This window comes from Patagioenas fasciata, chromosome 2, assembly GCF_037038585.1.
Source record: "Patagioenas fasciata isolate bPatFas1 chromosome 2, bPatFas1.hap1, whole genome shotgun sequence".
Classification (NCBI taxonomy): Eukaryota; Metazoa; Chordata; class Aves; order Columbiformes; family Columbidae; genus Patagioenas; species Patagioenas fasciata.
In genome coordinates this window covers 22,778,607-22,805,416 of record NC_092521.1, presented here as the reverse complement: position 1 = coordinate 22,805,416, position 26,810 = coordinate 22,778,607, and the positions used below count along the sequence as shown (strand labels likewise).

Here is a 26,810-nt window from a genome sequence, read left to right as displayed (position 1 = left end):
CGCCGCCGCGCGGCGCCCCTTCACTAAACGAGCCGCCGATTGGTCGGGGAGGCCCCGCGGAGCGCGGTGACGTCATGCACCAGGGACGTAAAAGACCACGTGCCCCCCACAGTGACTCCCTGGCGGTTGGGCGGGGGCGGGGTGATGTACGCGCGGGGCTCGCCGAAGCGGCGGCTGGAGCCCCTCGGCCCGGGCGGGCGTCGCCGCTTTCCCTCAGCTGCTGGCGGGCCGGGCCGGCTCTGAGGTGGCCGACCCGGCCGCGGCGCTGGGAGAAGTTTCCGGGCACAGGCCGCAACGTGCCGGCCCGTTCCGCCGGCCTTCTCCTCCGTGCCGCGGCCTTCCCGGGGCGGCGCAGGTCGAGCGGCTCCCTGTGAGCGGCGCGTGCCTATGTTGGCTGTCCCTGCGCCGCCCGGGGCTGTGGCCGGGAACGGCGCGAGGCGAGACCCGCCGCGGCGGCTCCGGGGCTACAGGGGAGGGAGTGGGTGTGCCTGGCCCTGGGGGAGCCCCAGCGGGCTGCGGCAGGGCCTTTCCCCCCGGTGCCCGAGAGGCCGCAGGTGCGCTTCACGTGCGCGGCCCTTTATCACCTGCTCTCCAGAGCCGGCTGCGACCAACAGCCGGAGTTATCCACCCTTTTTCGGTAAGATTGATGGTATATCAGCATAAAAAGTTGTATCCCAAGCAGATTAGGCTGGCTGCGCGCACTCCTTGCAGACAGGGTTTAGCTGTACTCTCCCAAGAGAGCTTACTTTGCAAATTGAGTTGTTTTTTAACAAATTACCATCTCAATTTGCTGAAAGGTGAGCAAAAAAGGTCAATAAACTAGCCATTTGTTTCTATAGAAACTAACATCTTGGCTGGGATTGTACCAGGCTTTGATTTTTTTTTTTTTTTTTTCTGGAATTTGCTGCTTTTGCAGCCTGCTCTGGCTTATTTTCAGGAAATCAAGAGTTTAAAAACGGTTGGAATTTTTTAGCATGGGAGGAATGCTGGCGATCGTGATAATGATACAAAAAACTCTAAAACCTAGTTCTGAGAGTTATAATCTGTATCTGAAGCTGTATGATCACAAACTCTTAATAATTTCAGTTTGTTCCTCCACTGTCACATTTAAGGAATTTTGCAACTTTCCATTCTCCATTCTGTTTTCTTCCCTAGCTCTTTCTCCAGTACAGCCAAAAGGAGCTAATCCAAGAAACAGCTGATGTCACTGCTTGCAACCCAAAGATTTGGGGAGTTTGTGAAGTTTTTGTCAATACAACTGTCATTAGCATTAGGAAATGTGGTAAAGAGAAGAAATATTCAGTTGGTGTGTTCCAGGTTTCTTACTTTTAGACACTGTTTCCCCATATGTTCTGTTCTCAAGTGACAGTGATTGTCAAATACATTCAAGAATACAAATAAGTAATTTAGCTTATCCTAGAATGAAAATTTTAACAGGTTTCTGGAAGTACAGAAGGCATGGAAGGGGACAATCTGATAGTGAGACAGTGAAGCAGCTGTGCTTTTAAAAGTGAGTAGATCCATTATTTGCTTTCCCCCCCCCCTTCTAGGACACAGCTAAGAGTTTCTGGATTATTTAGTTCTGCATTTGGTTGTACCAAAGTTTGTTAGTTTTGTTCTGCCTTTTTTTAGGATTCTTGAACATGAGCCTCTGCTTTGCCTGAAAACATTTGTTGTTTGTTGCAGTGAGAGTTTCTTCTAAGTTGTTTTGACCTCAGTCATTTTATCTGAATCACTTGCCTGTTTTGATATTCACCTGAAAAGCCTTGTATCTCAATTTTATTATTTTTTGCAGATAGAAAATGAATATTTGCCTTGACAGTCTTTTCCATTGAACTGTAAGAAAATGGGTCGCATTCACTCCTGCAGTATCACAGAGTCACGGAATGTTGGGAATTGGAAGGGACCTCAAAAGATCATCCCGTCCAATCCCCCTGCCGGAGCAGGAACACTTAGATGAGGTTACACAGGAATGTGTCCAGGCAGGTTTGGAATGTGTCCAGAGTAGGAGACTCCACAATCCCCTGGGCAGCCTGTTCCAGTGTTACGTGACCCTCACTGAGAAGCAGTTTCTTCTCAAATTTAAGTGGAACCTCTTGTGTTTCAGTTTGAACCCATTACCCCTTGTCCTACTGTTGGTTGTTACTGAGAAGAGCCTGGCTCCATCCTCATGACACTCACCCTTTATATATTTATAAACATTAATAAAGTCACCCCTCAGTCTCCTCCAAGCTAGAGAGACCCAGCTCCGTCAGCCTTTCCTCATAAGGGGGATGCTCCACTCCCTTAATCATCTTCGTGGTTCTGCACTGGACTCTCTCCAGCAGTTCCCTGTCCTTGAACTGATGAGCCCAGAACTGGACACAATATTCCAGATGGGGTCTCACCAGGGCAGAGTAGAGAGGAAGGAGAACCCCTCTCAACCTACCAACCACCCCTCTTCTAATACACCCCAGGATGCCATTGGCCTTCCTGGCCTCAAGGGCACAGTGCTGGCTCATGGTCATCCTGCTGTCCATCAGGACCCCCAGGTCCCTTTCCCCTATGCTGCTCTCTAATTGGTCATTCTCCAACTTATACTGGAACCTGGGGTTATTCCTGCCCAGGTGCAAGACTCTACACTTTCCCTTGTTATATTTCATTAAATTTTTCCCTGCCCAACTCTCCAGCCTGTCCAGGTCCCGCTGGATGGCAGCACAGCCTCCTGGCGTGTCAGCCACTCCTCCCAGCTTGGTGTCATCAGCAAACTTGCTGACAGTGCACTCTATTCTCTCACCCAAATCATTGATGAATATATTGAATAATACAGGCCCTAGTACTGACCCCTGAGGCACTCCACTAGATACAGGCCTCCAAATGGACTCTGCCCCATTGACCGTGACTCTCTGGCTTCTTTCCTTCAGCCAATTCACAGTCCATCTCACCTGATCATCCAGACCACACTCCCTCAGTTTAGCTGTAAGGATGCTGTGGGAGACTGTGTCAAATGCTTTACCGAAGTCAAGGTAGACCACATCCACCGCCACCTTGTTATGTCCTCATAAAAGGCGATGAGGTTGGTCAAACATGACTTCCCCTTGGTGAAGCCATGTTGATTGCCCTAATGACCCTCTTACCCTTGGTATGCTTTGAGATAGCACCAAGAATAAGTTGTGCCATCAGTTTCTCAGGGATGGAGGTGAGGCTGACCAGTCTATAGTTACCCAGGTCCTCCTTCTTGCCCGTTTTGAAGACTGGAGTGACATTGCTTTCTTCCAGTCCTCAGGCACCTCTCCCGTTTCCCAAGACTTGACAAAGATGATGGAGAGTGGTCCAGCAATGACCTCAGCCAGCTCCCTCAGCATCCACGGGTGCATCCCATCCGGACCCATGGATTTATAGATGTCCAGGTTGCCTAATTGCTCCCTAACCCAGTTCTCATCAACTGAGGCAAACTCCTCCATTGTCCCGACTTCCTATGAGGCCTCAGCGATTTGGGACTTCTCAGGACAGCCTCCAGCAGAGTAGACAGAGGCGTTCAGTAACTCTGCCTTCTCTGTATCTTCTGTCACCAGGGCGCCCGCCTCATTCATCAGTGGGCCTACATTGCCTCAGTAGGTTTGTCGCATCCTTGGGAATGCTTTCAAGAGTTTTTGGTAGGGTTTGGGAAGCTCCAAGTATTTTTGTTTGCTCTCAGGATCAATATTTATTTCTCCAAAGCATTTACATATACAAATAACATGACTTGTTCATTGGAGTTCTCTTAAGGGCTAGGCATAAGGAAGAGATTTCCATTACCCTCATCCTTCGATTCTTGACACACAAGCTTTAAAAGTTAGTAGGTTTTGGAAACCTCTCAGATAAAAGACAGGAGAAGAGCTGGAAAAGCCCAAAGGGGGCACACATCTGTTAGGGCTCAGCAGTCAGCTGCTGGCAGTTCCAAGTAATCCTTTTCTGTAGCTTTATTTACATTATGACTGAACCCCAGTTGTAGCCATTGCCTATGGCTGTGCCAGTGCAAACACTCAGCATAAGCAAAAATGAAAAAAAAATTGATTCTGCTGGAACTTGTGCTTGGAGCCAGGATAAACTTGAGTAGTGCAAATGTCAGCTTTCATTCATACCGGGAGTTTATACTGCTGTCTAAAATGGCAACTAAGCCTAAGTGTAGATGAGAGCACACAAAACCATGTGTTGAATTGATGATGTTGTTATTCTGACAGGAGTTTGTAACATGGTGGAACTTCCAGTGCACTGTCAGGAACACCTGTACTTCTCTAACAAGGATGCAAGGCTGCATCTTGCTGGTTGGATTTTGGAGTACCAGTAACATGTTGAATGTCTGTCGTGTCCACTGATGCGTTTCTTAGGAGATAATTGCACAGGTAGCAGAGTTTGGTGATCCTTTATTTATCTGAAATGACTCCAAATAGACTTGCTTTTTGATAGTAGAACCACTCATTCTTACAACTTCTGTTTTCTAAGAACTCTAAAATAAAATACTTTTTATAAGTCCTTTGGATTGTGTTAAGTCTGTTGCATTACAACATCCAGTACTGAAATAATATTTAAAAATTAATGTTTACAAAACCATGAAAAAAATCAAGAACCAAACAAGATTTTATTTCTTTAAAAAATGGATCTTTAAGACAGGACTTCTGTCTTGGCCTGAGAAATTTAGTTCCCTGTCTTGCACAACAGCTTGGTGTATAGATGGTGCTATTTTTGGGCCTACTGATAAAGCAGCAGCTTCCTTATGAAGGTGCAGCTATAAATACACCAACACCCAACTAGCAGAACAAGTTCCTTGTTGGTATATTTGTCTGTGTGAGAGTTTTTGCCAGCTTGGAAATACCATTAAAAAAATACCTCCTGTAGGATCATTGCTGTTATGTCTGAAATTGAGTTTTGATGAGAGTATTTCATGAAGTTTTCAGATTGGTAGAAGCACATGAGTTCGAAGGAACCTCTGGGGGTCGTCTCATCCAGCTTCCTGCTCCACAAATGTCCAGTTCTAGTACGTCAGGAACTTTCCCACTGGAAACAGCTTCTGAGTAATGTGGGGTGGGACAGACTCATTCTTGCTAAACTCACTTGGCAGCTGCAGGCCTGGTAGTTTGCAGAGAGGTCTGTTGGTCCTCCAGGCAAGGGACCTGCTGGAGATGGGAGAGTTTGGGTAGAGGGTCTGCAAGGGATTGTGGGTGCACCAGGGGCAGCGGTGCCTGTGGGTGTTGGGGAAGAGACTCCGAGCAGAAGTAAAGGCCTCAGGCAGCTAAGGAGAGGCCAAGTATGTACTTTCCAGGCTGTTAACTCCAGATGTCAAGAGAGATGACATCAGGCTGGCAGCATAAGATTGTATTTTGCTGTGGAAGAAATGAGGCCAGCATTCTTGGAAATGTCCACAAGAATGCTGTGCAGAAAACTGCAGCTTCTAGATTATTCCCAAAGCCGAGCAAAAGTTCCTATAGTGAGCACCAAAGTGCATTGCAAAGGAAGAAATTTTGCTTCCAGCAGCTTGTGCCGCAAACTGAAGCAAAGCCCAGCCTTGCTACTTCTTGCTCTCTGTCTGCATAGGTAAGGCGTAAGAGGAGCTTGTTTGGGGCTGGGAACATCAGGTTTTTAAACCACATCTGTGTGTTTTGCAACACAAGTACCTGCATAGTTTGCAACTGAACACCAGAAATCAGACAATTCCAGCAGAGGAGGATTGCACTGCCAGCCGTTTGCTTTCTGCTGTCCTGGGCTACATTTTGTCATGCTCACATCCCAGGCTGTCATAGCCTGTTTTTTTTATACATTGCTTATTTATGACAGCTGAAACTTCATCTTGATGCCAGATATTAAGTGTTTATAGTCTCTTGTTGTCTAACTTGTACCTGGCTGTCAAGTGAAGAAGAGGTCACTGTAATAGAAAAATCATTTGTCTTGTGCACAAAATGACACTGGTCTTTAAGAGATATTGTTTAAGGCCACAAAAGAGCAGGTAGCTTTGTAAGGTTCAGAGTTGATGAAAACATATTTCCCATGGATTTTTTTCTTACAGTGGGTTCTTCGGTGTCTAACAGTGCACACACCATTTTTTTCTGCCCTGTGGATTCTCCAATGACTAAAAATGTTGAGCTATGCTGCAGTCTCTCCCTTAGCTGCAGTACTAATTGGTTCTTCTGCCTCCTCTCTGATGCTTGGGTCAATTAAGCCAAGAGAGACCTCTGAGATGAGAACTTTGTGTGAAAATTTTGCCAAAAGAGACTCATATGTTCAGAAGTTTATACAGTGAGCTAGGCACTTTGACACATGGCCTGCCAATACAACACTTGCTACCACACACACACTGAAACATACCCGTTTAAAATCAGACAACGCTGCAGGTACCTGATCTCCCTTCTCCTTTCTTGTTTGATCTGCTTGGCATTTCGTCTCCATGGCTCTGCAGTGAAGGACTCCTGGGCTAGAAATCAGGATTCTGCGTCTGTTTCTCCTTTAGAATACAGTCAGGGTAACTTTCTTTTGTTTAGGGGAGTCAGCACAGTATGTCTGGGATCGAGGAGAGGTCTCTGCCTCTCAACTCAGTGGAGTTTGTAGATTCACTTGTATCTGGCTGATTGAGATTTAGTTTGGGCAGATACCTTGCTTCACATTGCGCCTCAGCCCTGTTGTAGCCCTTTACTCGCATCCTTGTTTTCCAGCTCCCACAGAGACCCTTCTGAGCACCTCCTTCTGACTAGGCCCAACCACAAAGTTTACATGTTGGCTTTTGTATGTGTAGACCAGACTTGGCTGCTGATAAATGCAGCTGAGCATGACAAGAGGAGCTCACCTGGCATCCCGGGCGCTGTGCACGAGCTGAATGTCTTGGGAACAGAGGCTGTGGACACCCACCTGGTGCAACCGTCCCTGGAATGTGGTGTGGGCAGAACTCACGTGCACAGTGTAGGTGGTGGGTGTATCTCTGAGGCTTTGTGTTGGCTGTGCCACCTGGGCAGGTGTTCCTGTGCAGGCAGCTGAAAAGCAGAGTTGTGCTTATTTGCATCAGAGTAGCTTCCTGTAAGTTCCTGGTGAGGAAATACAGAATTTGCTTGAACTTCAGCAACCTACAAGGTGGGCATGTAGCCCCAGCAGGTTGTCTGGGTTCCCCGTGGAATTGCTTTCTCCTGTTTATCTGTCTGCAGGCTGCCAGGGGAGTTTGATTAACTGGGAGAAAAAAAAAAAAAGGTTTATTTCCCTCTTAGTTCCATTTTATTGGGTTAGTTACTATTACCTTAACTGTATTTACCTTCAAAAGTGGCCGTTTTGAAAAAAAAAATCACCTTTATAAATTGTGAGGGTGAACTGCATTCACAGCAACAGTTCTGTATGGCCTTGATTCTTGTACTATCTTCAGAAATCATTGCAGAGTAAGCTTGTTGCTGGCAGGGAAAGGAGGGGAGGCTTTCCAGGACAAAAGCAAGTGAATTATTCCATGGACTCTAGTAGGGCCAGCATTTACCTTTCTGTGTAGTAGCCTACTTTTTAGTTTCTGTTCCTCTGCCATCAAATAGCACCTGTTATGGACAGCTATTTATAATACAGAAAGAAATAGCAGATAGTTCTTGCATTTGGTTTTAATTCCACTTGAAAAATTATTAAAATTAAAGAGGAGTCAACTGTAGCATAAAGCAGCAGGTGCTGAGAGCCCAAGCATCTGCAGTGCTGCATTTTGAGGGGGTTTGTGTTGGCCAGCTCCAGGTCTGCCTCATGGACTGAACATCCACAGCTTCCCCAGAGATTGTGCTGCGCTTTGGGAGAGCAGGTTTCCATTTGGTTTCACCCCAAAGGAGTCCAGGTTGTGTGTTCTCAGGCTGCTCCACAATGTGAACTGGAGGGTGGTGAGAGGGAGATGAGTTTTGAGCTCAAACTGCTGCTTTGAATGATAACACAGGCAAACAGAGAGAAAACTGAGCTGCTCGCGAAACAGCTCCAAAGCAGCCTCCATTGACAGCTGGCATTTTAAGCAAACCAGAGGCTGTGTCATTTGAGAAGCGATAAACAGTGGCTGTTCAGGAGAAATTTGGCCTGTGGAGGATGAGTGCACACGGAGGCTTCAAATTTACCGTCCCTTTTGAAGCAGCTCTTCCATGTTTCCTCAGCCAGAGGCTCCCATCACAGATGTACAAGCAGTTTCAAGCACAGCACCCCAGGAGTGAAAACATTCTCATCTCTTGGACCACCCCATTCCCTTTAAATGATGGGCTTTGCTTTCCAGAAAGACCCCACCATTCTGGCAAAAATATTGTGAGCTTTTTTCTTCTTTGTTGCCCCCCCAGCCATAAATCACTAAGGACATTTACATAGAACAGGACGTCTGCTTTTTAACTGTTCCTCCATCTCCCTGTAGCATATTCCCAAGCTGAGAACATAATTGCAGTGGGTCATCACAACTCGTCACAGAAGTGATTAAACGTCAAAAAAAATAGATGTTGACTTCATGTGAAAAGAGGCAGATCTGACAGATGAGAGTCCCGTGAAATAAAGTTTTAGGATTTTTATGGTGATGGAGCTTCAGTGCTGAAATGCAGAAAAAAAATGCCTTGGGGACACTGGTCAATAGGAGATGTAGTTAAGAACTGCTTCAGTAGTTAACATTTAGCTGCAATGAAAGTAATGGAGGAAAGAAAATATGAATAAATAGTCTGGAAGGTTTATTTTGTTCCATTGGAGTATAAGAGGAAAGGGACATAGTTAACTGATGGATAAACATGTTATTGTAACAGCAATTACAACGCTTGTCTGTTGTATAATATATGCCTGTGTATGTGTTCATATGAGTATTTATATAGAAAGGTAGGTAGTTAACATGAAACTGCAGGCAGATTTACAAATATGGAATTACTTGCTACTAACTGAACATAAGGTAGTTTCACTTGCAATGAATGTTGCCTGCTGCTATAAATCAAGGTGAGCTGGAGTGTTTGTAAATTTATCAGGCTTTAATTATTTGGGCTGAAATGTTTAATGCTGCATAGCTGCCTCTGTCAAATTTTAACAAAATTGTCAAGTAAAAGATTTAGCTATTGCAAAAGGTGAAGATGAAGAAGATTGCCCTAAGTCATCTTCAAAACATTTGATTGAAAACTCTAGTGCCACTAGATTCTGAAGGAGGGCAGTCAGTGTATTATCACTTGCATATCTTATCCATTTGGCTTCTTATTTCCTAGGATTTATTCTACTGCTCTGATAAACTATGATTTAAAACATGCTGAAGTGCCAGTGCAGGCTAACAGCCCCTTCTGAAACACATCACTGCAAGTAGAAGACACTGTGCTTTGCTTGTGTCTCCCAGGACGAGGGAGAGAAGAGCTGAGAGGTACGGGGCTCAGCCCGCAAAGACCAACTCGCAGGCTCTCAGCCGAACTTGGACTGGGAATCAGACCCAGACAAGAAATCCCTGAATTTAGGTGTCTATATCCCACTCTAGTCAGTGGAGCTGGGAGTGTGGTTCAGCTGGCATGGGCATCTATCCTCTGGTGAGCCAAATCCCCTGTTGCAGTGGGAGGTGGGACGCTGAGCTCACAGTGGTATGTGGACACTTTTGGGTGCACATGTACTTCCTGGAGGTACACCCATCCCCAGCGAGGCTGTGCTGATGTCAGGGGTTCCATCTCCAGCTGCTGGCATTGTTTCTCCAGTTGTACATGAGGGGCACAAGCTGGATCCCCCTCGCAAAGGCTGGAGCTACTCAGCTCTCTGGATGGTCTGAGCTTGTGAAGACCAGCTGCAGCCCCTCCGTGTGGGGTGCGTGAGCACTTTAGACCTCATTTAAGGTGGGCAAAATGGCACCAGGAAAGAACACCCAAGGCTCTGCCATAAAGAAACAACATTGCTGTGTTAAAATTATTTTTTGCAATCTCAATTGACAAGTTCAGACAAATAGACTTAACCAAACCTTCTTAGTGTGTGAAACATTAATATCTACCACTTATTTTTGAAGCTATGTTTTAGATTTTATTTCTGAGACAAAAGAGTAATTTAAAATTATGCAAATGAGCTGCCAAATGGAAGACATTATGCAGATCTGTGGAGGCAGGCAGCAGAGCGTTAACCCTTGGTGCTGTGGCTCCCTGCAGAGGAAGCACAGCCACAGCAGCTCTGCCTAAATTCCTTTCAGCCCTTGCACTCTTTCATTCCAGCGCTCCTGTGGCAGGGCCTGTGATGTGAGGTGAACCCTCCTGCACACCCCGTTTACCTGGTGGGTTTAGGCTGATGTGGGAGGTGTGTTTGGTGCGATGTTCATCTCACAGTCCTGCCTGGCACAAGCTCTACCCAAATCCCGCCTGGGTGTCTCGGTAAAGAAGAGCATCGTGGCTGTCATACACTGCTTCATACAAGTTGTTTCCAGAGTATTTGAAGTCACTGTCATGGGAGAACTATTAAATTGCTTTTCAAATGTCAGCAGTGCAGTAACATTTTAAAAACAGTTGACACTGTCAGCTAGAAGTCCTCCTCACTCTGGGCTGCCTGGTGTACACAAGATGTGGTGGCAGCTTTGCCATTCTAGAGATGAAGGCTGTTAAAAGAGCTCCATTTTGTGCTAATTTGTGGGTTCAATAGCTAATTATCTCACCCAGCTATAAAGGTGGTGGGAGTAACTCTCAGCCAGGAACAGATGGGTTTTGATAGAAATCCAAGGTCTGATCTGCTCTGGAAGTTTGCCCTGATCTCTGCAACCGATGCCAAAAGCTCACAGTGTTTGCATTGGGGCAAACAGTGGTGCTGAGCAAGAAATCCAGTGGTTTTTAGCAGTCAAGTATGGCAAATGGCAGGAGCTGGCAGATCCCCAACACACACAAGGGTGTAAATGCAGCAAATCTCTGATGGAGGTGCCTGATGTTGGGTTAAGATAGTCAAAGTGCACCCAAGCCTGGGGAGAAAGGGAGAGAGTTCACCCAGGGTGGTTTAGGAAGGTCTGGCTTTGTGCCTCGGCCATGCCTAGGTGGGATGCCAAAGCCTGTAAATATGGGGTTTGTTCAGGACCAGGTAGGGACAGATCCTGCTGCAGGCAGGAGCAACACAGGGGGACTTAATTCCACATTTCCTTCTGCACTTCAGTTGCTCATGGCCCTGTGAGAGAGCTCACGGAGCAGCGCAGGTGCCAAGGAAAACACCAAGGCACTTGGTATTCACTTTCCGGTTACTAAATGAGGAGGGGAGAGTAATTTTTTTCCCCTCTGCTATCTTTGAAGAAATATGTATTTGTGTAGTGAATTCCTTCAGTAACAAATAACGTCTCAGTGCTGCTCTAGGAGATGGGGATAATCTGGGTTTCTCTCCTGCGTCCATTTACGCCCAAACTCTTTCAAGCTTGCTCTGCTCACCAAATTGCTCCATCGCTTCTTTTCTAGTTAAGGGTGTCATTTCAGGCTGACTGTCTGAGCCAGTACAAAATACTGAATAAACACTTCAACATATTCAAAGCTGGATGCTATCAGTGAATTTACAGACCTAAAACCTGTGGCCAATTTTAAACTGGATACATATGCATGCATATAAAGGTTGGCATGGTTTAGCTACTTTGGTTTTGCTTGTTTTTAACAGCATTTTTGGCTCAAAAATGTCGTGTCTCTCATGTGTTTGGAGTTGTCCAAAGCACATGATCAACATCTGTTGGTTTCAGATATGCCAGAGAAGCTCAGCAAGAATGTAACAGAGTTGGAGATGAGTGAAAACATTTCTCCTGTGTATTTTTTTTTAAGATGGATTTTGAGTTTTCTTATTGCATGGCAATTTGAGCAAAAGACTGGTGACCTGGTTAGTGAAAAAAAAAAAAAGGCAAGAAACCCACCTACATTGTTTTGGGTTTTTGTTAGTTTTGGAGAGAATAACTGACAAGGATATAAATGAGACATGGTGCTGTACTGCGCTTGCCTTGCCAACTTAAAAAAACTAAACTAGTTTAAATAGGCAGAAATACTGTTTTAAGATGGCCCACATCTCAAAACAAATCTGAGCACAAAGACGGTGGAAGGAAGTTGCTAGGAAACCTCTCAGTGTGCTGGGCAAGTTTTGCAGCCCAGGCACCTGTATGAGAGTCATCACCACCTGCCGGCCTAGGCATTTCCCAAAAACTGCCCTGCAAAATTGTATAGTCCACATTGATTTCCAGAAATGAAGCATCAGGAAATGCCTCACAGCCCATTTTAAATCAGTGTGGCTTGAGGGGACTGCAAGCTGTTCCCAGGACCACCCCTGAAGACTCAGTGCTCAGGTCCTGTCCACGCTAGCACTGAAGCCCTGACTTCTGTACTCAGGCAAGGTCTGAGCAGGCAGCTTTGGTAGCACATGCCTGCAGTCATCTTAGGTTCTTAGGAAAGATCCTTGCTTGCTTGGGCTCTAACCTGGCCCATGCTTAGATTTTAACAGGTAACTTTAAGCCAGACTAACCCTCTGGAGGCAGTGCCACCCCATCTCATCTCTTCTACACTAAGTCTCAGGGTAGCTTTTGCCAGCAGAGATTTCGTGCAGGTGTGCTGCTGCCTCAGGCAGTTTCTCTACAAGGGGATGCTCCAGAAAGCTGAGGTGAATCAACTGAAAATGTTAAAGTGTTTGGTCCGCAGTTTCAACGTGCACATGTTAAAGCCCCCATTTCTGTGCTGAGTAGCCATAATTGTGATATCTTAATCCTCTTAATACTTTATTTCTTTCCTATGACTACTACATAGCTGAACACAGCTGTTTGTAGAAGGAAACTGGTAGCTGAAATTCGGGGTGTCATCAAGGACACGTTTTTTTCATTTGTCATGAAGTAATCTGTCAGTCCAACTTAGAACTGGCATAAGACAGGTAAATACATCAGGTTTTGCTAGGATTGTTTCCTCAGTAGCTTTTTCCAAAATCGGTAATGGAGTGACCGCTGCCATGAGCATGATGAGCAAAGTAAGCTGGCCATAATTTAAGAGCCTCGATGAAATTCCCTCAGCATGGGGATCTCATGATAGTGCAGCACTGGCAAATTCCTGCCTGCCACCACCCTTCCTTGCTGTGTTGTAAAAACCTGCCCATCACATTCCCCACTCTTCCATGCCCACCTGTCTAGATGACCCATCATGGCTAAAAGCTGTTAGCACTCAGAAGATGGACTCTGGGATCTCCAGTCCTTAAAAAATATGCCATAAATTAAGGGAAACCAGGAATATGTGTTGAGCCTGAGGATGCTCCTTTGAAGAAAGATTCATTTTAGAACAAGGATTCATGACACAGCAAGGAGGCACTCCGGAGAAGATGTGATGCTGATCTGCGAAGCTGATAAGCGAAGCGTGGCTGTTACAGGATTTTCCGTTCTGGTTTATCAGATTCCTTGACATTAAAAAAAGAGAAAGATCCAGATCTTTAGTTTAACTTTAAAAAAAGCTCTTAGGAAATCCTTTTTTACACAACATATAATTAATGTATGGAATCAGCCCTGGGTATTCCTGACAGGTTTAGACTAGCTTGCACTCCATGGTCTGGCAGTGTTCATTAGCTGTGTCCCCCTGTGATGCTGGGGGAAGAAGGGTTCCAAGGCATTCTGTAATGGTAGAAACTCCGTTGTTAATTTAAACAAAAGTGTTTTCTTCCAATACAGTTTCTGAAACAGGAACTTTGTGAGAGATATAGCAACATCTGGAGCTTTCCTGGTTCAGAGTGGGTTTTCTGCATTCCAAAAAGGACGGCATACATGCACAGAAGGTATTTCCAGTGGTGTAGGCTGGAGTATAGTTACATCCAGAGTCTCTCAGTTCAGGCACTTTGGGACTTGGAAGGCAGCACCCATTTCACCTGCTTTTACAGCACGGATACCCACACCTGAGCTAGTTCCCTGCACTTTCTTTACAGCCAATGGGGAGAAACTGGGACCTGAGGGAGTCAGCTGTAGAGATGCTGGTGGGATCAACCCTGCCCTAGGAGCACCTGCCTCCTCCACTGACTGCAGAGGACTTTTAGAGGGGAGTGGATGTGTTTGCTGTGGAGGTTTGAAGTGGAGTGAAGCCCATCAAGGTGCCTGCTGACTGCAGCCAGGGAGCTGTCTGCCTGTCCCTGCTCTGGACCGGGTGCTAGGTGACCCACATGTTCCGCTTGGTGCTGAAGCCATCACCATTCGCAGCCACTCACAGTGTCCCTTTGGTAGACACAGTTGCCCTCAGGCAGGGATGTGCTCCTATGAATCATCTCCTCAGCCGCAGGTGTTAATGTGTCACCACGCATCTGTTGGATCCCTGCGTTCACCGCCTGGCGCTGGTGCAGAGCGGGACCCCGGCAGGTCCTGCTTGGATGCAGAGCTGCTGAGTAGTGAGGAGAAACAGGAAAGGCAAGTTCAAAGGCAGGTGTGACACAAAGGAAAAGGTGATGGTAGGATCACCAAGCCAGCAGCAACGGCAGCTGCTGCACATGGCAGACACAGCTCCGTGCGACCCACCCATGTCCACTGGACACCCCATCAAGACACGCTGTGGAAGGACCATATCTCCAGATGGAAATGAGAGAGGGTCTTCTCATCCAGCACAGGCAGGACTGTTAGAGGCAGGGCACCAGAGCGAACCTAACCCATGCTCGTCACCACAACGTCCATGTATATAGGTAATTGCCTCTTCCAAAGCGGCAACCCTCACAGACCTGAGCCTGAGAGGTGCAGAGCATCTCCCACTCCGCCTGACATGTGTGGGCCATCTCAGAGATCAGTGCTTCTGAAACAGGGTGTGATCATTGTGGTTCATCAAAGGACAGGCTTAATTTTAAACTCCTCAGTCATACGAGAAGTTACTGTCAGACCCTGTGTCACACCTTAGCAGTGCTGCCAAGGGAGGAGGGGAAGAATTGAAATTTTATGCAGTGGCATATGGAGGGGTTCAGAATTCATCTAAAATGAAGATGATGAGAGAAATGGTTTTGTCTGGTCTTTGGTCCGCTTTACAAATAAAACCCCCTGGATGTGGTTAGAAAAGGCTCATGCTGTGGGCTGGAGTTTTTGAAAACACCGCTGACTGGAAGCAGTTGCAGTCTGATTTGTGCGTTTTTCCGGTCTGTTTTGTAATACAACTAAATTACTGCTCCCACATTATATGAGATACTTTGCAGGTTTCTTTGGAGAGGAGGCCAAGCTCCAGGTCTAACTATTTTTGCTCTTGAAGAATAATTTTTCCAATTTGCATTCTTAAACCATTTAATTTGATAATTACCCACAGAGGATGAAAATCAATTCAAACGAATCTTGGATAATAATACTTCACAGAGATGTCTTGTGCTCTTCCCCCTCCACATGCAGTTGCAGGTCAGTGACACGTTCACCTGTCTGCCATAGCTGCTCTGAAGCTCCAGACCCCTTTGGTAAGAGCCATTGCAGCTTCATGTACCCTGGAGAAGGTTACTTGTAGCTTCAAAACGGGCTTCTTTTGGGGTTGATTCACTTTTTGTGCCCAGGCATCCCTCAAATTGAAAGCCAGCCATGGAAAAGAAAAAATAATTAAAAAAATAATAAAAGGAATTAAAGAAAAATCGATAAATTGAGGAACTTCACATTTCACAAGACTTAAGTGGTGAAAGCATCTCATAGAGTAGCACGTCAAGATGTACCTGGTGCCTAGAGGTATTTCCAGGTAGAGGTTCAGATCCCTGTGACTAGCCCTAAACCAGCCTTACCTTCTGCTCGACAGGGTTGCTAGCGCTGCAGAAACAATCTTCAGTTTTAACCACCAGGTTGTTTACATCTGCTTGGAGGACACTGTAGATAAAATCTGTGAGGCCCTGGGATAGACTCACTGGAGAAAGTAAGGTTGACACAGCTCCTGTTTCACCGCTGCTGAAGGTGGCCTGTGGCGGTTGCACACCCCCTGATGAGATCTGTAGCTTTCAATGGGGCAGTTGATGGCTCTTTAGCACCTTTTGTGCCCCCGCTGTGCCTGTCCCCACGTACACACCTAGGATGGTGCTGACAGGCACGTCCTGCCCACTGGGGGCAACGTGACTTCACCTCCACCCGGCTTTGGGGCAGGAGGGGTGGGACCCTCAGTCAATTGACAGAGTCCTCAATAAAGGAGATGCCCAGAGAAGCTGAGAAGCTTCTGGACCATGTCATAATGACCACAGCCAGATCTGACCAGGCTATAAAATGTGGTCTCCTCCAAAGACCCTCTTTGAGTGGTCTTCTCAAAGCAGCAGATCTGTGAGCAGAGCCCTCCCTTTAGACTGGGACGCCATCTAAGGAGAATTCCTGGGATTCAGTGTGCTTCACCTCCTGATTTGGGTGAGTGGTTGTTTTTCTCTGCTGGATATATCCTTGAGTGAGTCCTTGCCTAACCCAGGCAAGTGATTATTTCTCCTGGCTACCCTTGAGTGAGAGGCCTCTGGTTTTGTTTCTTGTGCGTGAACACGTGCATGTTGTGGACCCTTATTATTCCTGTGTAGTCATACCCCAATAGTCTTCTCAACTGATATCTGAATCTGTAAATTATGTTGTCAGAATGCTAAATAATTGTATAAACCTTGTTTCTAGTCAGTTTATTGGTTATATTTTTCTGGGCAGAATAAAGTCTGTTTTGGAACTTGTTGTCCACCTAAAACTGACTTTGGGGTGCCTCTGTGACATGGCCCATGCTCAGTGTCATGAGGTAGGACCTGTACAGCTGCACAGCTTGTCCTTCTGGGCCACTGCCATTGCTGCACCTTCCTGGAGAGATCCTTGTTCCAAACAAGAACTGCTCATCCTTCTTCAGACAAGGAAGAAAAGCTTGAGAGAAGGAAGGCAAAATTAGGGTTGAGGTTTTCTTGTTATCACCAGAGCCCATACCTTTTTCTATCCATGTAGAGAGAAGCTGTCGCACAAATGAACAAAGGCCGGTGGTGAGAACTGACCACCAGAGAAAGACATCTTTAGTAGGCTGGAGTGTCCAACCACTATTTGTGAGTGGTAAAGATTTACTTGGTAACTCAGTTCTGAGAGATTTTTTTCTTCCTAGCAAAACAGACGAGAGTGGAAATGTTTTGCATAATCACTGGTTTGACTGAGATATGACAGAATTATCAAGAACTTTAGATCTTTTTCAACTTGATATGAATTCCATAAAATATCAGAACATCAGCATGTAAACAAAGGACTTCAATAAGCTCAGTTTTGATATTTCTATTATGTTCCAATTTGGAATGAAAGGAGATTTGAAATAATCAACTTTCTGAAGAAAACCTGAGACTCACGCAGTTCTGGGCATCCTTGCATAAGCCTCAGGAACCCGGCTGATCCCTGCTGACAGGCAAGTCTCCTCCTGTGCTCAGGGATGCTGCAGCCAGTCTAGCACTCCTGCCACAAAGGGAATTCTCATTTGTATCCTGTCAGATGCTCAGGGTCATCTTCCAGGGCAGCAGTGCTGATTGCCAAGACCATCTTTTGGGGAAATACTTTCTTAGACACTCTGATGGAAATACAGAGGACTTCACCCCCGAGTAACCTTGTTTTATCTCTGGCAAGTGGGTAGGCCTCACCTTCATCCTGCAGAGAGGAAAATAACAGCTGGCCTTGGCACTTACAAACTATTTTCTGTCAAAATGAACACGGATGTTGTAGAAATAAGAGAGTTCCCATTAAAAGAGTTCCCTCTGCCATTGCACCAGCACATTTATTTCTACTCCTGCAGCAAAGCTGAGTTTCATTTGTAGAGAACTGTCCTGAACAGAAGCTATTAAATAGCAGCATAAAATGCATTTTTTATATACTGAATAACATTTTGTTCTTTAGGTAGACAAGATACCTAACATGGAAGAACGAGACCCAGCAAATACACTACATGCTAAACTGCCAAGTGCCACTGCTGCCCCACCTCTTGCATTCATTCACCTGAGAGCTGGGAAGCACAGATAGCAACCGTCTTCAGCTGCTTCACCATTTACATCTCTTCTGTGCACCAGACTCACCGTTTGCTGAGCTATTTGATCTAAATGGGAGCAGCAGGAATACAGTAATGTTGGCTGAAAACAAAAGTTGAAGCAAGGGGATTTTTGGAGCTGCTTTAGGGCCTGACGACTACTGCAGTCCTGTTTGTGCTGTGGAAAGGTGATGCAGGTGCCTGGAAATGACTCTGGTTGCGGCAGAAAGAAGAAATTTCAATTGATGAGCAAGTTGTTCTCTTTAAGCACTGCAGCAGCTTTCGGATACTACCTTTGGAAAGAGTGGATTAGCTTGATGGAGGGACAGAGGATCTCTTCCATAGCAGCACCCCTTCTGAATCCGCATGACGTGCCACTGGCAAGCAGCTGCTGGAGCATCCCCAGGTGATCTGCGCTGCCTCAACCACACAGGGACAACGGCAGGGTCTGCACATGAGACGAGCAACAAGCAGGCAGAAAGCCAGGGTTGTGGGGAGGTGTTGGGACATTTTGGGGTTAGAAGAGGCTCTTGGGAAGGCAAGCCTAGTGAATGAACGCAGCTGTCATGCCATGACACGCATACCATTGGGCTTCTGCTCTCCAAGGCATGGTGCTGCAGGGTGTTTCAGTCAAGATCCTGTGTGCATAAAGCATCTTTAACTGTGGTGACCTGAAATGTGCTGGGGAGAGACCTGTCACTGCTTTAATTGTATTTGAACATGCGGAGCTAGAGTGAATAACACCATGAGCAGGTCAGCAATTAATTAACTGGTTTGCTATAAAAGGGAAGAGTAACACTCATTTCTTCCACCTGACTTGCTCAGATCAGACCTTGTTAGGAGGAAGGACATTTATTCATTTAGGTGTAAGGAAGCGTGGCCCCACTCGGGTCCTCACCACTAAGTGCTGGTGGGAGAGCAGAAGTGGAAGAGAGCCTGGGGTGCTGCAGGCAGCATTGTTTGGAAGGAAGACACCTTAGGACAGCACTAGGAAAACAAGGAAGAGGAAACCCTTTTGAAGTTGGCTGTGTCACTGTGTCTGAGCAGCAGAGTGAGAAAGGAATCAGTGTAAAATATTCAACAAATCGTTTAGATTTGAGTTGAGGGAACTCAATTGTTCCATTATGAGCTTCAAGTGGAGAAAGAACTCCTTGGGGAAAGATGTAAAAACCAGTTATTGATGTAACATGAATGTCTTTGCCCATGAAGGTTAGAGAGTGTTAAATATGATAAAACCAAGATGATATCAGAGGATTCTCTCATTTACATAAAATGTGTTGGGAATTCAGAAATACCATCCCCGGGAGTTAATTTGACAGGTTTGTGTGGGAAGTCAATGCCACCCCAAACAGCAGGAGGCTGAGCTGGAGCCTGATGCCCTGGGTCTGCTCCAGGCTTTTCAGCAAGACTTGGCCAGACACATAGGTGCACAGTTACATGGCTAATTACTTCCATTCCATATGGAAATTAGGAGAGGGGAAAATGATTATTATTATCCATCTGAGCACATGGTTACCTGATTTCAGTATGTGGCTGCAGTGCCCTGTATGCAATTGCGATCTCAATTAAACAACATCTGCCTTTCTGTACCACGGTTAGTCAAGGCTGGGTTTAAAGTGATACCCTTACAACACACTTTGTAACGTGGTTGGGGTGTTAAGAGATTATAGCTGATAATTGTAAATCAATAGGTCAGACACTGTCAAAAACTGCTAGGTCTGAAAATATAGTGAACACACTTTGAACTGATCGGTACTTGCTGTACTTTATCTGTTCTTGCTCAGCAGAGACCAGGAGATGCTCTGAAGGAACAGGCTAGTTCAGGTGTCATATTTGGAAGGGCAATGAAGGCAGCAGTGCCTCCAGCCCTTAGGGTTTAATTTTGGGCTTTTGGGGGTTGGCAGGTTTTTTTGCAAGTTTCAAGTCATTTGGAGTATCTTAAAGTCCATCTCCATGGACTCCCCTGTCAAGGTGGCCTCCAAGTGGCGGGTCTCCATCTCCATGCTGAGGACAGGGAGAGGCAGTTACACCTGCAGTGAGCAGTAGTCTGAAGGACATCTTCCAGTTTCCATCCTTCCACCCTGATTTTACATTTTAAGAGAAAGGTTCTCAGCTGCATGGGTGTTGGGTAGATCTTGAAAGCCAGGGACTCTAAAGGGTCCAGAAACAAGAGGCCAAAGAACCTGTACTATGGTTGGCCTAGCTGTGTTGGGATGCTGTTGCTTTTAAGGTCACCATGGGAGTGAGTTCAAGACCATCTGTGAGGTTGACAGGGGTCAAATCAGAGATGGATATGTACTCCTTCATCCACCTCCTCCTCACACCAGATTAGATCTGGCTGCATGGGCACCCTAGGGATGCAGCAGACTAAAAGCAGGAGGATGTATTATTCCACTGATGAAAGACAATTTCAAAATAGCATTTGCAAATTAGGCTTGATAGTGGACTCGCTTCCTTGACCGCCCCAAATATATTTCATTGACTCATCTTAGCAGAAGTCAAAATTCACCTTGACTTCACTGGACAGGAACCTAATTAAGCTGAAGCTTTACCATGATAACTCTTCATGTCCTGGTAACATGCAGCATCCACATATCAGCTTGTTGTCAGCAACTCACATCACATGTACAGCACCACTTGACTCGCAGTGAAGCAGAACCACTAGGAGACCCTCTTTGCTGGGGATCATGCTGTGACTACCCCGGCAGCAGCCTGAGTAACAATCAATGTGACAGAAGTCTCTCCTTCCCCTGGGGAGATGGAGCTGAGCTGGCTCTTGAAATGGCAGGCATCACACCTTCCAGGCAGAGCTGACCTGTGCTCAAAGCAATTCCCATCCATCCACACACCTTTTCAGTTGTGTTTGGTGCCCCTTTCAAGTGGGGCCAGCTGGGCAGACCCACACGAATATGGGTGCCACTTCCCCATGCCTGAGAAGTCACCAGCTCTGCAGTGGTGATGTTGGCCAAGTCACCTGCATGTGGTTGGTTACTCCTCCGGTGTCTGTTCGTAATTAACCATCCGTGCCCAGAAGGGCAGGCACGCTCTGCAGCAGCTCACAGGAAATAATTACAGAGCAGCTCACCTTCCTGCACCACAAAGCTCTTCCTGATACATCCCAGGAGCACCAGCAGCATTACTCATGGTGGGTGACTTTTCCCAGCGTGATTCTCATGTCCCACTTCAACCATTCAGCCCACTCCCATCGGGGGCTGGTGAAGCCCAGGGTGGCACATTGCTGCTGGGAAGCTCAGGAGGAAGCTGAGGAGTGAATGCGGCTCTGGCTGTGGGAAGTAGCCCGTCAGGAAATGCTTGTTAAACACACAGCAGATTAGCCTGCCTGAGGAGTGAGCTGCTTCTGCAAATTAAATGTCTTCTCATGAGTCAGGAGCCCAACCCTTCATTACAGAGTTGCGTCTTTTCAGAAATTGCTGAAAAAAGTTGTGGGAGGTTTGAAGAAGCTATTTCACCCTGGTGTGGCCCACTTCCCATTTACATGGCTGGTCCCTGTGCCGCCTCCAGAGCTCACCGGCTCCATACATGGAGCAGCTAGAGGTGGTCCAGCATGGTGGTGCCCTGGAAGAGGTGCTCTCCCACCCTGATGAAGTAGTGAAAGGCAAATGCTGTTGATCTCTCATGGCAGCTTTGCTGAAGTGATGCCTTCTTAGCAACTCCACCTGCAATATTCTTTGTTCTCTTCACCTAGAGATGCCTTGAGTCCCCCTTGCTGCTCTGCAAGAGCTGATGCAGGTCTCTAATGGAGACTCAGCAGCCTCAGAAAGTCTCTTCACCTGTTTATGGGGTTGCCTTAAGATGCAGTACCTGCCTTCAGGAGTTCAGCCTCACAGTTGTGGTGGAGAGAGAGAACTTGCAGGTTGTCCTTGTCTGGTCATAGATGGTCAAAGCACAGAGCTGAGGGGTTGCATTCACCCCAGCTGCAGGTAGACTGGAAGAAGCTGGGGAGTAGGACCTTCATCCTTCACCTACCTCTAACCTTACTTGGTGGATGTCGAGGGTTTAGATTGCGGGGTGACAATCAAACCCTGGCAGATGTATTGTTAACCTCCTCTCCCCCCCACTTCCCCCTTTTCCCCCTCCCTCTCTCCCTTCCCACTCAGGACAGGCGATCGGGAGGGAAAGAAGGACAGAGAGAAGAGAGTTGGAAAAATTAAAGAAGTTTTACTAATTCTACTAATAAGAATAGAGAAAATAATATAAAATATACAAAACCAATCTTGTAAGTCTCAGCAACTGCAGAGCCAGCACCCAAAGTCCTGGATTAGACTCTGCAGCCAACCGGAGCCGGATTCAGTCTCTCACTAGGCCTCAGTTCACAGGGACAACCAGCAAGGTCCTCTCCTAATGTCAGCCATGAGGAAAAAGGGAAAGGAAAAAGGGACGAGATCCTCGTGATCTCCCACTTTTATATGAAGTATTCACGTGAACGGAATGTTATACACAGTTGGTCAGTTTCTTGGTCACCAGTTTCTCGTTGCCCCTCTTGCAATTTGTCCATCTGTGCTTATCAATAAGTTTGCATTCCATTGCTAGGTTTACCAAAATGTGTCTGGTTCTCCAGGAAAATTCAGCTAATATGAAGGCTTTAGCTGGCAGGCAAAATTCACTAAAAGAGACACTTGTTTTTTAACAAAACCAAGACAGTGGAAAGGGGTGAAAATCCCCCTGATAGAGTCTGCAGCCACCATCTCTCTCACAGGTCACCATGTGGCCTCTTTTTGTTTGGGTTACTTAGCACAACAAATGCGTGGTGAGTAGAGTAGCCCGTAGCCCACTGTCACCCAAGAGGCACATGAGCCTTGTGTGCTGAAGCCCACTCAGTGACAAACCTGGCATGGGGGCTCAGCAGGACATTTGGGGCTGGGGGAGTTTGACTGAGCACTGGCTTGTTTAAGATGTCCTTATCTGCCTCACCAGTCACCTGCTCATGGTGATGTTGCAAAAGACGCCAACTACAGCACCATCTTTTCAGGGAGAAGCAAGACCATGACAGGAGGCTGGGAGAAAATGCAGAGAAAAGGTCAAAAGGGGCAGGACCCATATTCTGGATGGTTTATGGTGTTTACCCAAAAACTGAAACCAGATTATGGGTCATCTATGTACCTCTCTCTAGCCTACTGAGGTATGTCAAGCCTGGACTCAGAAGGAGTCACTAGCATCTCCATTCATCACAGGATCCCACATTGTTAACTTGGTATTCATCACGAAAAAACTTGCACCATCCAATCTGCTACTGTTGTGGTATCAATAGTGAGTCTCACACATTCCCACCTGAAAGAGTGTTTGGTGACAAAACTTATCTTTATGGTTGGTGACAAATCTTATCTTTATGGTTTACCCACCTGGGCAGGCCACTTGTTTCCTGAATGCCAAGGGCTGCTACCTGTCCCCCATTTCGCTCACTGTACTAGGATTAGGTGACATCAGCAATTCAGTGATTTTTATTGACATTTGCTGGCACTTATGTAGCAGGCTGAGGTGGGATCTGACTCCTGTGAACCATTAAGATCATGGATTTCTCTGTATCACCAGGACCCAAAGGGAGTGAAGCCAGGAAAGGGATCCCAGGCAACCCGTTCACTGCCTTCATTTGCCAAGACAGACGGATCAGGCTTTCTGCTCTGGATGCTTTTGAGATCTTGTTAAGGAACCTTTCCTAAAAATGATATCCATGGACAGCAAACTCTGGGGGGACACTACTGGAAATGATTACATACAACTGAGAATGCTGGAACTAAATTCATAATGCTCAGCTGCTGTAATCTGCAAACAGCGCTAAATGCTGCAAAGAGGCAGCAGCCACCTTCCAAAACTGTTTGCAAGTACATACGGTCATTTGTCACAGCCAAAGCAGCTGCACCCTTCTGCTCAACCCCTAGGAAGTCACCGTAAGGATGATCATCATATAGATCATGAAACATCAGATGAAAAGTAACTATTAAGTTGTCTAGTCTAGCCATCCCTCTGGCCCTTATGAATGCAAAGTTACTTATTTGCATGGAGAAGAGCAAAGGTTTAGTGTGGGGGTTTTAAACAGAAAACAGCAATAGAGGCAATGAGAAAAGCACACTGCCAGCACGTAATTCTTGCTTAGCTGCTGCAGGAGAGGGAAGCAAGGCTACAAATTACTTTTAGAGCTGTATGTTTCTTTGTGGTTTAAAACCTGCAGCCTTGTTTTCAGAGCATAAAAATATGTCCTGCCTGCAGATAGGTTTTTGTGATTTTCAATACTGATTGAAAATATGAATGAAGATGTGTGGTCGGTGTGACAGTGCCCTTGGGGATGAGCAGCTCTGTGCACAGGTGTTTTGGGAAATCTTTGTAAACCAGCGTTGCTACCCCTGGGTTAATTGATTCCATGGAAGCACTCACTGACATGGCATTTCATCCCAGTGCAGGACTTCTTGGGAGGTTTCAGGACACGGTAAGACAAGGAAAAGCACGTGCTGCTCCCAAGGCAGGGCCGCTGCTCGCCAGGAGCCGTGCTGCACACTGCGCTGCTGTCTGAGGTGATGGGATGGAAAAGGGGGCAGAGGAGGAGGACAGCAGCTCTGCAGATCTCTGCTTGGCTGATTGGTGTCCACAGACACCTACTTATCCTACATAGAATGTGTGGTGATCCCCTCTGAGTTTATTTTGCATGCAGGTCCCTCTGCTCATGCTCAGGGTCACAAGGCCATGCTGATGCTCTCCAGGTCTGGGAACACCTCCCTGGGTGAGCATGTCTGCAGGGAGCAGCTCACATCCCCTGGCAGAAAGACACATCCCAAAAGAGGCAGCACCCGGCGGGCACCCTGCCCGAATAGCCTCCCCGTTCTCCTGGGGACACATGGTGGATCCCCAAACCCCTGGATGTCATGCACCTGGGAGGTTTAACTTCAGATCATTTTCGAACTGTTGCTTTTCCTGCAGAAATTTTGTTTTGACATGTGTCCTCGTGTGGCGTATATTTCATTCATAAAGGCTCCTACGGTCCATACCCCCAGGACTCTGTCAGGAAGATTTAACGCAATGCTCAGTTCGAGTGGTCTGCTCCAGATCTCGTTGCTTGAGATGGGACTTAGCAAACAAGACTTCCTCTGTGAAATAAAGTATTCGTGCTCTTACCATGTGAGAGAGACCTGAAAAACTCTTTCATATGGAGCCAGGGAGACTAGAGTGTCAGTTTTAAAGACAAAATACTGCTGTCAGAAAAGTACACAGACTTCGTACAGGAGGGACCCTTCACAAATTGGCAACATTTGAATTCAGCTTTTAAATAAAAGATTTGTCTTCAGACTGAAAAAGTGATGCCTTTTATGAGTAATAAGGCATAAAGCTTTTTTTTTTTTCCTAGATGAAGCTACCATTCAATATAAAATAAGATGGCTCTTGATTTATTGAAGAGACCAACTCATATTTTGCTTTGGGAAAATAACACATCATCCAGCTCACCAGTGTGCAGATGCCTGAGAGGTGCATGTTGGTGCTGCTGAGGTTCGGATCAGTCTTTGTGTCGCAGGCCAGTCTGAGGGATTATGGGCTACAGCTCTTATCAGAGGTGGTGGGACAGAGGCTGATGGTATCATTGCTGGGAATTGGGGGTTGGTAAGAAGTTTTGTCTTGTAAGTATGTAATTAGCATTTGACTTTTAACGAAGGTTTTTAATTGTTGATATATGTAGAGGTAATTAGGTATGTAAAGTTACATTTGAATTTTTGAATTTATTCTTGCATCTGACACACCAATGTTTGAGTGTGAGTGATGTCCAACAGGAAGCCTCATGTATTTTTGTGCAACATGGGATGTGACCTGCTCCCCTTTGTGGTTCTTGGGGTCCCTCTTTCCCACTCTCCACCCACCCCACTGCTGGCAGGTCCAGCTCCACCCAGGCAGCCTGGGAGCAGCCCCGGGCCAGCTGGGCTGTGCCTCCCTGGAGGCTGGAGGGCATATCTTCTCCTCTGGGGCTACTTGGGCTTCTGGATACAGCTGAGAATCATCCAAAGCACTTGCTTCACGGCAAGGTGACGGCAGGGTAGAGCAGTTCCAAAGCTCCCAAAAGGTCTTCTCCTGCTTTCTTAAATACACAGGGACTATGCATTACTGCTGATATTCAATCCACTGCAAGCCGTTAAAGACCAGATTTGCCAAAAATACAAAGCACTCCCCACTCCTTGTAGTCGTCATTAGACCCAGGAGGTTTGGTGTCAATGCTTCTTGTGGTTAAAATACACAAGTGCCTTTCAGGGAGCCAGGCAAAGCCACCCATGTCGTGAACATCACTGACATCAAAACCCATGCGGGTCATTCTCAAGAAAAACTGATGCAACAGCCAGACAGGACAACGATGGCTTCAGAAGTCCTAAGGCAGGAGCTGATGCCTGTGGCACTGAGCTCAGCCATCACTGAGCAAGTGGGCAGTGCCTGGCACGCACGGGACCTGCGAAGATAAAGCTGTCAGCTCAGATGTGCTTGCAGCAGTGCCATGGGTGACTGGTGTGTGTGCTCTGTCTCCTTCTCTGCAAAATAATTGCAGGATGCAGCATGCTTTTGCTCTGTCCCACCAACCAAAATCCTCATGTTGCCCACTCTTGCCAAGGCAGCACCTTGTTCTGATGCACAAGCAGGTGAAAGCTGTGGAGTAACATCTGTAAGGGAAGGAAGCAAGTAGCTGGATCTGCTTTTTTTAGCACCTTATTTGCTTAGTATGGCACGAGAGCAGGGACAAAAATATTTTTGAAAATGCATGTTCTCAAAGTGTACCCAGAAATACCTGAACTGCAGCTGTCAGCTAAGGCTTGTAAAGAGAGCCTTCCATTTCTGCACATTTGCAGTCATTTGCCATGTCTTTCCCTGGAAACTGGGGGTGCTCTGGGGTTGCCAGCACCCCGCAGACCAGCCTGACACATGTTCAGGCCAAGGCTTCTGGTAACCTTCACTTAACACCATGGCTGTCCGTGCTGGGTGTCT

General features: G+C 46.5%; 1 long non-coding RNA gene across 1 annotated transcript; it reads left to right on the top strand.

Annotated features, from left to right (window-relative positions):
- The first annotated feature begins 126 nt into the window (after window positions 1–126).
- Window positions 127–26,761, top strand: LOC136098404 (uncharacterized). The gene is made up of 3 exons (XR_010650936.2): window positions 127–637; window positions 1,438–1,510; window positions 17,717–26,761. It is a non-coding gene; the product is annotated as an uncharacterized lncRNA (long non-coding RNA).
- Window positions 26,762–26,810: the final 49 nt, after the last annotated feature.